Genomic DNA, 16,154 nt, shown 5'->3' with positions numbered 1-16,154 from the left:
CTACACAAACATCACGTCACTACCCTAAAACACTTACACCAGCATGACCACCTACACTACCCAAACACCACTGCACTTCCCTAATCCCTAAAACACTACCCCCCAGCACGACCCCCTACACCACACAAACACCACTGCACCACCCTACTGCACTACCCTAAACCCTAAATCTACCCACTGCACAAACCCCTACACCACACAAACACCACTGCACTACCCTACTGCACTATCCTAAACCCTAAATCTACCCCCTGCACAAACCCCTACACTACACAAACACCATGGCACTACCCTAAACCCTAAAAAACTTACCCCAGCACAACCCCCTACACTACACAAACACCACGGAACTACCCTAAACCCTAAATCTACCCCCTGCACAAACCCCTACACTACACAAACACCACTGCACTACCCTACTGCACTACCCTAAACCCTAAATCTACCCCTTGCACAAACCCCTACACTACACAAACACCACGGCACTATCCTAAACCCTAAAACACTTACCCCAGCACGACCACCTACACTACCCAAACAACACGGCTCTACCCTAAACACTAAAACACTTACACCAGCACGACCCCCTAGACTACACAAACACCACAGCACTACCCTAAAACACTTACCCGAGCACGACCACCTACACTACCCAAACACCACTGCACTACCCTAAACCCTAAAACACTACCCCTAGCACGACCCCCTACACTACACAAACACCACAGCACTACCCTAAACCCTAAATCTACCCCCTGCACAAACCCCTACACCACACAAAAACCACTGCACTACCCTACTACCCTACTGCACTACCCTAAACCCTAAATCTACCCCCTGCACAAACCACTACACCACACAAACACCACTGCACTACCCTACTTCACTACCCTAAACCCTAACTCTATCCCTGTACAAACCCCCTATACTACACAAACACCACTGCACTAACCTAAACCCTAAAACACTACCCCAGCATGACCCCCTACACTACACAAACACCACGGCACTACCCTAAACCCTTCATCTACCCCCAGCACGACCCCCTATACCACACAAACACCACTGCACTACCCTACTGCACTACCCTAAACCCTATATCTACCCCCTGCACAAACCCCTACACCACACAAACACCACTGCACTACCCTACTGCACTAACCTAAACCCTAAATCTACCCCCCGCACAAACTCCTACACTACACAAACACCACGGCACTACCCTAAACCCTAAAACACTTACCCCAGCATGACGCCCTACACTACACAAACACCACGGCACTACCCTACTGCACTACGCTAAACCCTAAAACACTTAACCAAGCACGACCCCCTACACTACACAAACACCACGGCACTACCCTAAACCCTAAAATACTTACCCCAGCATGACCACCTACACTACCCAAACACCACTGCACTACCCTAAACCCTAAAACACTACCCCCAGCATGAACCCTACACTACACTAACACCACGGCACTACCCTAAATCTACCCCAGCACAAACCCCTACACCGCACAAACACCACTGCACTAACCTACTGCACTACCCTAAACCCTAATTCTACCCCTGCACAAACCCCTACACCACACAAACACCACTGCACTACCCTACTGCACTACCCTATACCCTAAATCTACCCCCTGCACAAACCCCTACACAAACACCACTGCACTAACCTAAACCCTAAAACACTTACCCCAGCACGACCACCTACACTACCCAAATACCACTGCCCTACCCTAAATCCTAAAACACTACCCTCAGCACAACCCCTTACACTACACAAACAACAAGGCACTACCCCAAACCCTAAAACACTTTCCCCAGCACGACTACCTACACTACCCAAACACCACGGCACTACCCTAAACCCTAAACACTTACCCCAACATGACCACCTACACTACCCAAACACCACGGCACTACCCTAAACCCTTAATACTACCCTCAGCACGACCCCCTACACTACACAAACACAATGGCACTACCCTAAACTCTAAAACACTTATCGCAGCACGACCACCTACACTACCCAAACATCACTGCACTACCCTAAACTCTAAAACACTTACCCCAGCATGACCCCCTACACTACACAAACACAACGGCACTACCCTACTGCACTACCCTTAACCCTAAAACACTTAACCAAGCATGACCCCATACACTACACAAACACCACGGCACTACCCTAAACCCTAAAATACTTACCCCAGCATGACCACCTACACTACCCAAACACCACTGCACTACCCTAAACCCTAAAACACTACCCCCAGCACAAACCCTACACTACACTAACACCACGGCACTACCCTAAATCTACCCCAGCACAAACCCCTACACCGCACAAACACCACTGCACTAACCTACTGCACTACCCTAAACCCTAAATCTACCCCCTGCACAAACCCCACACCACACAAACACCACTGCACTACCCTACTGCACTACCCTATACCCTAAATCTACCCCCTGCACAAACCCCTACACAAACACCACTGCACTAACCTAAACCCTAAAACACTTACCCCAGCACGACCACCTACACTACCCAAATACCACTGCCCTACCCTAAATCCTAAAACACTACCCTCAGCACAACCCCTTACACTACACAAACAACACGGCACTACCCTAAACCCTAAAACACTTTCCCCAGCACGACTACCTACACTACCCAAACACCACGGCACTACCCTAAACCCTAAACACTTACCCCAACATGACCACCTACACTACCCAAACACCACGGCACTACCCTAAACCCTTAACACTACCCTCAGCACGACCCCCTACACTACACAAACACAATGGCACTACCCTAAACTCTAAAACACTTATCGCAGCACGACCACCTACACTACCCAAACATCACTGCACTACCCTAAACTCTAAAACACTTACCCCAGCATGACCCCCTACACTACACAAACACAACGGCACTACCCCACTGCACTACCCTAAACCCTAAAGCACTACCCCCAGCACAAACCCTACACTACACTAACACCACGGCACTACCCTAAATCTACCCCAGCACAAACCCCTACACCGCACAAACACCACTGCACTAACCTACTGCACTACCCTAAACCCTAAATCTACCCCCTGCACAAACCCCACACCACACAAACACCACTGCACTACCCTACTGCACTACCCTATACCCTAAATCTACCCCCTGCACAAACCCCTACACAAACACCACTGCACTAACCTAAACCCTAAAACACTTACCCCAGCACGACCACCTACACTACCCAAATACCACTGCCCTACCCTAAATCCTAAAACACTACCCTCAGCACAACCCCTTACACTACACAAACAACACGGCACTACCCTAAACCCTAAAACACTTTCCCCAGCACGACTACCTACACTACCCAAACACCACGGCACTACCCTAAACCCTAAACACTTACCCCAACATGACCACCTACACTACCCAAACACCACGGCACTACCCTAAACCCTTAACACTACCCTCAGCACGACCCCCTACACTACACAAACACAATGGCACTACCCTAAACTCTAAAACACTTATCGCAGCACGACCACCTACACTACCCAAACATCACTGCACTACCCTAAACTCTAAAACACTTACCCCAGCATGACCCCCTACACTACACAAACACAACGGCACTACCCTACTGCACTACCCTTAACCCTAAAACACTTAACCAAGCATGACCCCATACACTACACAAACACCACGGCACTACCCTAAACCCTAAAATACTTACCCCAGCATGACCACCTACACTACCCAAACACCACTGCACTACCCTAAACCCTAAAACACTACCCCCAGCACGACCCCCTACACTACACAAACACCACGTCACTACCCTAAACCCAACATCTAACCCCAGCACGACCCCCTATACCACACAAACACCACTGCATAACCTTCTGCACTATCCTAAACCCTAAATCAACCCCCTGCACAAACCCTATACTACACAAACACCATGGCACTACCCTAAACCCTAAAACACTTACCACAGCACAACCCCCTACACTACACAAACACCACTGCACTACCCTACTGTACTATCCTAAACGCTAAATCTAACCCCTGCACAAACCCCTACACCACACAAACACTACTGCACTATGCTACTGCCCTACCCTAAACCCTAAATCTATCCCCTGCACAAACCCCTACACTACCCAAACACCACGGCACTACCCTAAACCCTAAAACCCTTACCCCAGCACAACCACCTACACTACCCAAACACCACTGCACTAACCTAAACCCTAAAACTCTTACCCCAGCACAACCCCCTTCACTACACAAACACCACAGCACTACCCTAAACCCTAAAACACTTACCCCAGCAAGACCACCTACACTACCCAAACACCACTGCACTACCCTAAAACCTAAAACACTACCCCCAGCATGACCCCCTACACTACACAAACATCACGTCACTAACCTAAAACACTTACACCAGCACGACCACCTACACTACCCAAACACCACTGCACTTCCCTAATCCCTAAAACACTACCCCCCAGCACGACCCCCTACACCACACAAACACCACTGCACTACCCTACTGCACTACCCTAAACCCTAAATCTACCCACTGCACAAACCCCTACACCACACAAACACCACTGCACTACCCTACTGCACTATCCTAAACCCTAAATCTACCCCCTGCACAAACCCCTACACTACACAAACACCATAGCACTAACCTAAACCCTAAAAAACTTACCCCAGCACGACCCCCTACACTACACAAACACCACGGCACTACCCTAAACCCTAAATCTACCCCCTGCACAAACCCATACACTACACAAACACCACTGCACTACCCTACTGCACTACCCTAAACCCTAAATCTACCCCCTGCACAAACCCCTACACTACACAAACACCACGGCACTATCCTAAACCCTAAAACACTTACCCCAGCACGACTCCCTACACTACCCAAACACCATGGCACTACCCTAAACCCTAAAACACTTACCCCAGCATGACCTACTATACTACCCAAACACCACTGCACTACTCTAAACCCTAAAACACCACCCCCAGCACCACCCCCTACACTACACAAACACCACGGCACTAGCCTAAACCCTAAAACACTTACCTCATCACGCCCACCTACACTACCCAAACACCACTGCACTACCCTAAACCCTAAAACACTACCCCCAACACGACCCCCTACACTACACAAACACCACGGCACTACCCTACTGCACTACCCTAAACCCTAAATCTACCCCCTGCACAAATCCCTAAACACCACTGCACTACCCTACTGCACTACCCTAAACCCTAAATCTACCCCCTGCACAAACCCCTACACTACACAAACACCACTGCACTACCCTAAACCCTAAAACACTTACCCCAGAACCTCCACCTACAGTACCCAAACACCACCGCACTACCCCAAACCCAAAAACACCACCCCCAGCACGACCCCCTACACTACAAAACACCACGGCACTACCCTAAACCCTAAAACACATACACCAGCACGACCCCCTAGACTACACAAACACCACAGCACTACCCTAAAACACTTACCCGAGCACGACCACCTACACTACCCAAACACCGCTGCACTACCCTAAACCCTAAAACACTACCCCTAGCACGACCCCCTACACTACACAAACACCACGGCACTACCCTAAACCCTAAATCTACCCCCTGCACAAACCCCTACACCACACAAACACCACTGCACTACCCTACTACCCTACTGCACTACCCTAAACCCTAAATCTACCCCCTGCACAAACCACTACACCACACAAACACCACTGCACTACCCTACTTCACTACCCTAAACCCTAACTCTACCCCTGTACAAACCCCTATAATACACAAACACCACTGCACTAACCTAAACCCTAAAACACTACCCCAGCATGACCCCCTACACTACACAAACACCACGGCACTACCCTAAACCCTTCATCTACCCCCAGCACGACCCCCTATACCACACAAACACCACTGCACTACCCTACTGCACTACCCTAAACCCTATATCTACCCCCTGCACAAACCCCTACACCACACAAACACCACTGCACTACCCTACTGCACTACCCTAAACCCTAAATCTACCCGCCGCACAAACTCCTACACTACACAAACACCACGGCACTACCTTAAACCCTAAAACACTTACCCCAGCATGACCCCCTACACTACACAAACACCACGGCACTACCCTACTGCACTACCCTAAACCCTAAAACACTTAACCAAGCACGACCCCCTACACTACACAAACACCACGGCACTACCCTAAACCCTACAATACTTACCCCAGCATGACCACCTACACTACCCAAACACCACTGCACTACCCTAAACCCTAAAACACTACCCCCAGCACGAACCCTACACTACATTAACACCACAGCACTACCTTAAATCTACCCCAGCACAAACCCCTACACCGCACAAACACCACTGCACTAACCTACTGCACTACCCTAAACCCTATATCTACCCCCTGCACAAACCCCTACACCACACAAACACCACTGCACTACCCTACTGCACTACCCTATACCCTAAATCTACCCCCTGCACAAACCCCTACACAAACACCACTGCACTAACCTAAACCCTAAAACACTTACCCCAGCACGACCACCTACACTACCCAAATACCACTTCCCTACCCTAAATCCTAAAACACTACCCTCAGCACGACCCCTTACACTACACAAACAACACGGCACTACCCTAAACCCTAAAACACTTTCCCCAGCACGACTACCTACACTACCCAAACACCACGGCACTACCCTAAACCCTAAACACTTACCCCAACATGACCACCTACACTACCCAAACACCATGGCACTACCCTAAACCCTTAACACTACCCTCAGCACGACCCCCTACACTACACAAACACAATGGCACTACCCTAAACTCTAAAACACTTATTGCAGCATGACCACCTACACTACCCAAACATCACTGCACTACCCTAAACTCTAAAACACTTACCCCAGCATGACCCCCTACACTACACAAACACAACGGCACTACCCTACTGCACTACCCTTAACCCTAAAACACTTAACCAAGCATGACCCCATATACTACACAAACACCACGGCACTACCCTAAACCCTAAAATACTTACCCCAGCATGACCACCTACACTACCCAAACACCACTGCACTACCCTAAACCCTAAAGCACTACCCCCAGCACGACCCCCTACACTACACAAACACCACGTCACTACCCTAAACCCAACATCTAACCCCAGCACGACCCCCTATACCACACAAACACCACTGCATAACCTTCTGCACTATCCTAAACCCTAAATCAACCCCCTGCACAAACCCTATACTACACAAACACCATGGCACTACCCTAAACCCTAAAACACTTACCACAGCACAACCCCCTACACTACACAAACACCACTGCACTACCCTACTGTACTATCCTAAACCCTAAATCTAACCCCTGCACAAACCCCTACACCACACAAACACTACTGCACTATGCTACTGCCCTACCCTAAACCCTGAATCTATCCCCTGCACAAACCCCTACACTACCCAAACACCACGGCACTACCCTAAACCCTAAAACCCTTACCCCAGCACAACCACCTACACTACCCAAACACCACTGCACTAACCTAAACCCTAAAACTCTTACCCCAGCACAACCCCCTTCACTACACAAACACCACAGCACTACCCTAAACCCTAAAACACTTACCCCAGCACGACCACCTACACTACCCAAACACCACTGCACTACCCTAAAACCTAAAACACTACCCCCAGCATGACCCCCTACACTACCCAAACATCACGTCACTAACCTAAAACACTTACACCAGCACGACCACCTACACTACCCAAACACCACTGCACTTCCCTAATCCCTAAAACACTACCCCCCAGCACGACCCCCTACACCACACAAACACCACTGCACTACCCTACTGCACTACCCTAAACCCTAAATCTACCCACTGCACAAACCCCTACACCACACAAACACCACTGCACTACCCTACTGCACTATCCTAAAGCCTTAATCTACCCCCTGCACAAACCCCTACACTACACAAACACCATAGCACTACCCTAAACCCTAAAAAACTTACCTCAGCACGACCCCCTACACTACACAAACACCACGGCACTACCCTAAACCCTAAATCTACCCCCTGCACAAACCCATACACTACACAAACACCACTGCACTACCCTACTGCACTACCCTAAACCCTAAATCTACCCCCTGCACAAACCCCTACACTACACAAACACCACGGCACTATCCTAAACCCTAAAACACTTACCCCAGCATGACTCCCTACACTACCCAAACACCATGGCACTACCCTAAACCCTAAAACACTTACCCCAGCATGACCTACTATACTACCCAAACACCACTGCACTACTCTAAACCCTAAAACACCACCCCCAGCACGACCCCCTACACTACACAAACACCACGGCACTAGCCTAAACCCTAAAACACTTACCTCATCACGCCCACCTACACTACCCAAACACCACTGCACTACCCTAAACCCTAAAACACTACCCCCAACACGACCCCCTACACTACACAAACACCACGGCACTACCCTACTGCACTACCCTAAACCCTAAATCTACCCCCTGCACAAATCCCTAAACACCACTGCACTACCCTACTGCACTACCCTAAACCCTAAATCTACCCCCTGCACAAACCCCTACACTACACAAACTCCACTGCACTACCCTAAACCCTAAAACACTTACCCCAGAACCTCCACCTACAAGACCCAAACACCACCGCACTACCCCAAACCCAAAAACACCACCCCCAGCACGACCCCCTACACTACAAAACACCACGGCACTACCCTAAACCCTAAAACACTTACACCAGCACGACCCCCTAGACTACACAAACACCACAGCACTACCCTAAAACACTTACCCGAGCACGACCACCTACACTACCCAAATACCGCTGCACTACCCTAAACCCTAAAACACTACCCCTAGCACGACCCCCTACACTACACAAACACCACGGCACTACCCTAAACCCTAAATCTACCCCCTGCACAAACCCCTACACCACACAAACACCACTGCACTACCCTACTACCCTACTGCACTACCCTAAACCCTAAATCTACCCCCTGCACAAACCACTACACCACACAAACACCACTGCACTATCCTACTTCACTACCCTAAACCCTAACTCTACCCCTGTACAAACCCCTATAATACACAAACACCACTGCACTAACCTAAACCCTAAAACACTACCCCAGCATGACCCCCTACACTACACAAACACCACGGCACTACCCTAAACCCTTCATCTACCCCCAGCACGACCCCCTATACCACACAAACACCACTGCACTACCCTACTGCACTACCCTAAACCCTATATCTACCCCCTGCACAAACCCCTACACCACACAAACACCACTGCACTACCCTACTGCACTACCCTAAACCTTAAATCTACCCGCAGCACAAACTCCTACACTACACAAACACCACGGCACTACCTTAAACCCTAAAACACTTACCCCAGCATGACCCCCTACACTACACAAACACCACGGCACTACCCTACTGCACTACGCTAAACCCTAAAACACTTAACCAAGCACGACCCCCTACACTACACAAACACCACGGCACTACCCTAAACCCTACAATACTTACCCCAGCATGACCACCTACACTACCCAAACACCACTGCACTACCCTAAACCCTAAAACACTACCCCCAGCACGAACCCTACACTACACTAACACCACGGCACTACCTTAAATCTACCCCAGCACAAACCCCTACACCGCACAAACACCACTGCACTAACCTACTGCACTACCCTAAACCCTATATCTACCCCCTGCACAAACCCCTACACCACACAAACACCACTGCACTACCCTACTGCACTACCCTATACCCTAAATCTACCCCCTGCACAAACCCCTACACAAACACCACTGCACTAACCTAAACCCTAAAACACTTACCCCAGCACGACCACCTACACTACCCAAATACCACTTCCCTACCCTAAATCCTAAAACACTACCCTCAGCACGACCCCTTACACTACACAAACAACACGGCACTACCCTAAACCCTAAAACACTTTCCCCAGCACGACTACCTACACTACCCAAACACCACGGCACTACCCTAAACCCTAAACACTTACCCCAACATGACCACCTACACTACCCAAACACCATGGCACTACCCTAAACCCTTAACACTACCCTCAGCACGACCCCCTACACTACACAAACACAATGGCACTACCCTAAACTCTAAAACACTTATTGCAGCATGACCACCTACACTACCCAAACATCACTGCACTACCCTAAACTCTAAAACACTTACCCCAGCATGACCCCCTACACTACACAAACACAACGGCACTACCCTACTGCACTACCCTTAACCCTAAAACACTTAACCAAGCATGACCCCATATACTACACAAACACCACGGCACTACCCTAAACCCTAAAATACTTACCCCAGCATGACCACCTACACTACCCAAACACCACTGCACTACCCTAAACCCTAAAGCACTACCCCCAGCACGACCCCCTACACTACACAAACACCACGTCACTACCCTAAACCCAACATCTAACCACAGCACGACCCCCTATACCACACAAACACCACTGCATAACCTTCTGCACTATCCTAAACCCTAAATCAACCCCCTGCACAAACCCTATACTACACAAACACTATGGCACTACCCTAAACCCTAAAACACTTACCACAGCACAACCCCCTACACTACACAAACACCACTGCACTACCCTACTGTACTATCCTAAACCCTAAATCTAACCCCTGCACAAACCCCTACACCACACAAACACTACTGCACTATGCTACTGCCCTACCCTAAACCCTAAATCTATCCCCTGCACAAACCCCTACACTACCCAAACACCACGGCACTACCCTAAACCCTAAAACCCTTACCCCAGCACAACCACCTACACTACCCAAACACCACTGCACTAACCTAAACCCTAAAACTCTTACCCCAGCACAACCCCCTTCACTACACAAACACCACAGCACTACCCTAAACCCTAAAACACTTACCCCAGCACGACCACCTACACTACCCAAACACCACTGCACTACCCTAAAACCTAAAACACTACCCCCAGCATGACCCCCTACACTACACAAACATCACGTCACTAACCTAAAACACTTACACCAGCACGACCACCTACACTACCCAAACACCACTGCACTTCCCTAATCCCTAAAACACTACCCCCCAGCACGACCCCCTACACCACACAAACACCACTGCACTACCCTACTGCACTACCCTAAACCCTAAATCTACCCCCTGCACAAACCCCTACACTACACAAACACCACTGCACTACCCTACTGCACTATCCTAAAGCCTTAATCTACCCCCTGCACAAACCCCTACACTACACAAACACCATAGCACTACCCTAAACCCTAAAAAACTTACCCCAGCACGACCCCCTACACTACACAAACACCACAGCACTACCCTAAACCTAAATCTACCCCCTGCACAAACCCCTACACTACTCAAACACCACTGCACTACCCTACTGCACTACCCTTAACCCTAAATCTACCCCCTGCACAAACCCCTACACTACACAAACACCACGGCACTATCCTAAACCCTAAAACACTTACCCCAGCATGACCACCTACACTACCCAAACACCATGGCAATACCCTAAAACCTAAAACACTTACCTCATCACGCCCACCTACACTACCCAAACACCACTGCACTACCCTAAACCCTAAAACACTACCCCCAACACGACCCCCTACACTAAACAAACACCACGGCACTACCCTACTGCACTACCCTAAACCCTAAATCTACCCCCTGCACAAATCCCTAAACACCACTGCACTACCCTACTGCACTACCCTAAACCCTAAATCTACCCCCTGCACAAACCCCTATACTACACAAACACCACTGCACTACCCTAAACCCTATAACACTTACCCCAGCACGACCACCTACACTACACTAACACCACTGCACTACCCTAAACCCTAAAACACTTACCCCAGAACCACCACCTACAGTACCCAAACACCACCGCACTACCCCAAACCCAAAAACACCACCCCCAGCATGACCCCCTACACTACAAAACACCACGGCACTACCCTAAACCCTAAAACACTTACACCAGCACGACCCCCTAGACTACACAGACACCACAGCACTACCCTAAAACACTTACCCGATTACGACCACCTACACTACCCAAACACCGCTGCACTACCCTAAACCCTAAAACACTACCCCTAGCACGACCCCCTACACTACACAAACACCACGGCACTACCCTAAACCCTAAATCTACCCCCTGCACAAACCCCTACACCACACAAACACCACTGCACTACCCTACTACCCTACTGCACTACCCTAAACCCTAAATCTACCCCCTGCACAAACCACTACACCACACAAACACCACTGCACTACCCTACTTCACTACCCTAAACCCTAACTCTACCACTTTACAAACCCCCTATAATACACAAACACCACTGCACTACCCTAAACCCTAAAACACTTACCCAGCACGACCACCTACACTACCCAAACACCACTGCACTACCCTAAACCCTAAAACACTACCCCTAGCACGACCCCCTACACTACACAAACACCATGGCACTACCCTAAACCCTAAATCTACCCCCTACACAAACCCCTACACCACACAACCACCACTGCACTACCCTACTGCACTACCCTAAACCCTAAATATACCCCCTGCACAAACCACTGCACCACACAAACACCACTGCACTACCGTACTGCACTACCCTAAACCCTAACTCTACCCCCTGCACAATCCCCCTATACTACACAAACACCACTGCACTAACCTAAACCCTAAAACACTTACTCCAGCATGACCACCTACACTACCCAAATGGATGTATGACATTACAACGTGTGTCATTACAACGCGCGCAGTTAGATCGCATGCGTTACAACGCATGCGATGTTACAACGCTATGCCATTACAACGCAAGTCTTTACATCGACTTGCACTAGATGGCGTGCTAACATTAGAAAAGTGTAATTTACTATTCCAACTCCAGTCTTCGTAACAGTAGGGAAGGTGTTGGGATAGTAAACTACACTATTTGTAATGTTAGCACGCCATCTAGCGCAAGTCGATGTAAAGACTTGCGTTGTAATGGCATTGCGTTTTAACATCGCATGCGTTGTAACGCATGCGATGTAAAAGCTGCGCGTGGTAAAAACCGCGTTGTAATGGCTGTTCCCCACCCAAACACCACAGCACTACCCTAAACCCTAAAACACTACCACCAGCACGACCCCCTACACTACACAAACACCACTGCACTACCCTACTGCACTAACCTAAACCCTAAAACACTTACCCCAGCACGATCCCCTACACTACACAAACACCACGGCACTACCTTAAAACACTTACACCAGCACGACCACCAACACTACTACACTATCCAAACACCACTGCACTACCCTAAACCCTAAAACACTACCCCCAGCACGACCCCCTACACTACACAAACACCACGGCACTACCCTAAACCCTTCATCTACCCCCAGCATGACCCCCTATACCACACAAACACCACTGCACTACCCTACTGCACTATCCTAAACCCTAAATCTACCCCCTGCACAAACACCTACACCACACAAACACCACTGCACTACCCTACTGCACTGCCCTAAACCCTAAATCTACCCCTGCACAAACCCCTACACTACACAAACACCACGGCACTACCCTAAACCCTAAAACACTTACCCCAGCTTGACCCCCTACACTACACAAACACCACGGCACTACCCTACTGCACTACCCTAAACCCTAAAACACTTAACCAAGCACGACCCCCTACACTACCCAAATACCACTGCACTACCCTAAACCCTACATCTACCCCCATCAAGACCCCCTACACCACACAAACACCACTGCACTACTCTACTGCACTATCCTAAACCCTAAATCTACCCACTGCACGACCCCCTATACCACACAAACATCACTGCACTACCCTACTGCACTACCCTAAACCCTAAATCTACACCATGCACAAACCCCTACACTACACAAACACCATGGCACTACCCTAAACCCTAAACCTCTTACCACAGCACAACCCCCTACACTACACAAACACCACGGCACTACCCTATTGCACTACCCCAAACCCTAAATCATTTACCCCAGCACGACCCCCTACACTACACAAACACCACTGCACTACCCTAAACCCTAAAACACTACCCCTAGCACGACCCCCTACACTACACAAACACCATGGCACTACCCTAAACCCTAAATCTACCCCCTACACAAACCCCTACACCACACAAACACCACTGCACTACCCTACTGCACTACCCTAAACCCTAAATATACCCCCTGCACAAACCACTGCACCACACAAACACCACTGCACTACCGTACTGCACTACCCTAAACCCTAACTCTACCCCCTGCACAATCCCCCTATACTACACAAACACCACTGCACTAACCTAAACCCTAAAACACTTACCCCAGCACGACCACCTACACTACCCAAACGGATGTATGACATTACAATGTGTGTCATTACAACGCGTGCAGATAGATCGCATGCGTTACAACGCATGCGATGTTACAACGCTATGCCATTACAAAGCAAGTCTTTACATCGACTTGCACTAGATGGCGTGCTAACATTAGAAAAGTGTAATTTACTATTCCAACGACAGTCCACGTAACAGTAGGGAAGGTGTTGGGATAGTAAACTACACTATTTGTAATGTTAGCACGCCATCTAGCGCAAGTCGATGTAAAGACTTGCGTTGTAATGGCATTGCGTTGTAACATCGCATGCGTTGTAACGCATGCGATGTAAAAGCTGCGCGTGGTAAAAACCGCATTGTCATGGTTGTTACCCACCCAAACACCACAGCACTACCCTAAACCCTAAAACACTACCACCAGCACGACCCCCTACACTACACAAACACCACTGCACTACCCTACTGCACTAACCTAAACCCTAAAACACTTACCTCAGCACGAGCCCCTACACTACACAAACACCACGGCACTACCCTAAAACACTTACACCAGCACGACCACCAACACTACTACACTATCCAAACACCACTGCACTACCCTAAACCCTAAAACACTACCCCCAGCACGACCCCCTACACTACACAAACACAACGGCACTACCCTAAACCCTTCATCTACCCCCAGCATGACCCCCTATACCACACAAACACCACTGCACTACCCTACTGCACTACCCTAAACCCTAAATCTACCCCCTGCACAAACACCTACACCACACAAACACCACTGCACTACCCTACTGCACTACCCTAAAAACTAAATCTGCCCCCCGCACAAACCCCTACACTACACAAACACCACGGCACTACCCTAAACCCTAAAACACTTACCCCAGCATGACCCCCTACACTACACAAACACCACGGCACTACCCTACTGCACTACCCTAAACCCTAAAACACTTAACCAAGCACGACCCCCTATACTACCCAAATACCACTGCACTACCCTAAACCCTACATCTACCCCCATCAAGACCCCCTACACCACACAAACACCACGGCACTACTCTACTGCACTATCCTAAAACCTAAATCTACCCCCTGCATGACCCCCTACACCACACAAACATCACTGCACTACCCTACTGCACTACCCTAAACCCTAAATCTACCCCATGCACAAACCCCTACACTACACAAACACCATGGCACTACCCTAAACCCTAAACCTCTTACCACAGCACAACCCCCTACACTACACAAACACCACGGCACTACCCTATTGCACTACCCCAAACCCTAAAACATTTACCCCAGCACGACCCCCTACACTACACAAACACCACTGCACTGCCCTAAACCCTAAAACACTACCCCCAACACGACCCCCTAGACTACACAAACACCATGGCATAACCCTACTGCACTACCCTAAACCCTAAATCTACCCCCTGT

Source organism: Triturus cristatus, chromosome 1_1, assembly GCF_964204655.1.
Source record: "Triturus cristatus chromosome 1_1, aTriCri1.1, whole genome shotgun sequence".
Taxonomy (NCBI): Eukaryota; Metazoa; Chordata; class Amphibia; order Caudata; family Salamandridae; genus Triturus; species Triturus cristatus.
The sequence above is the reverse complement of the archived record's forward strand: the minus strand, read 5'-3'. Positions refer to the sequence as shown.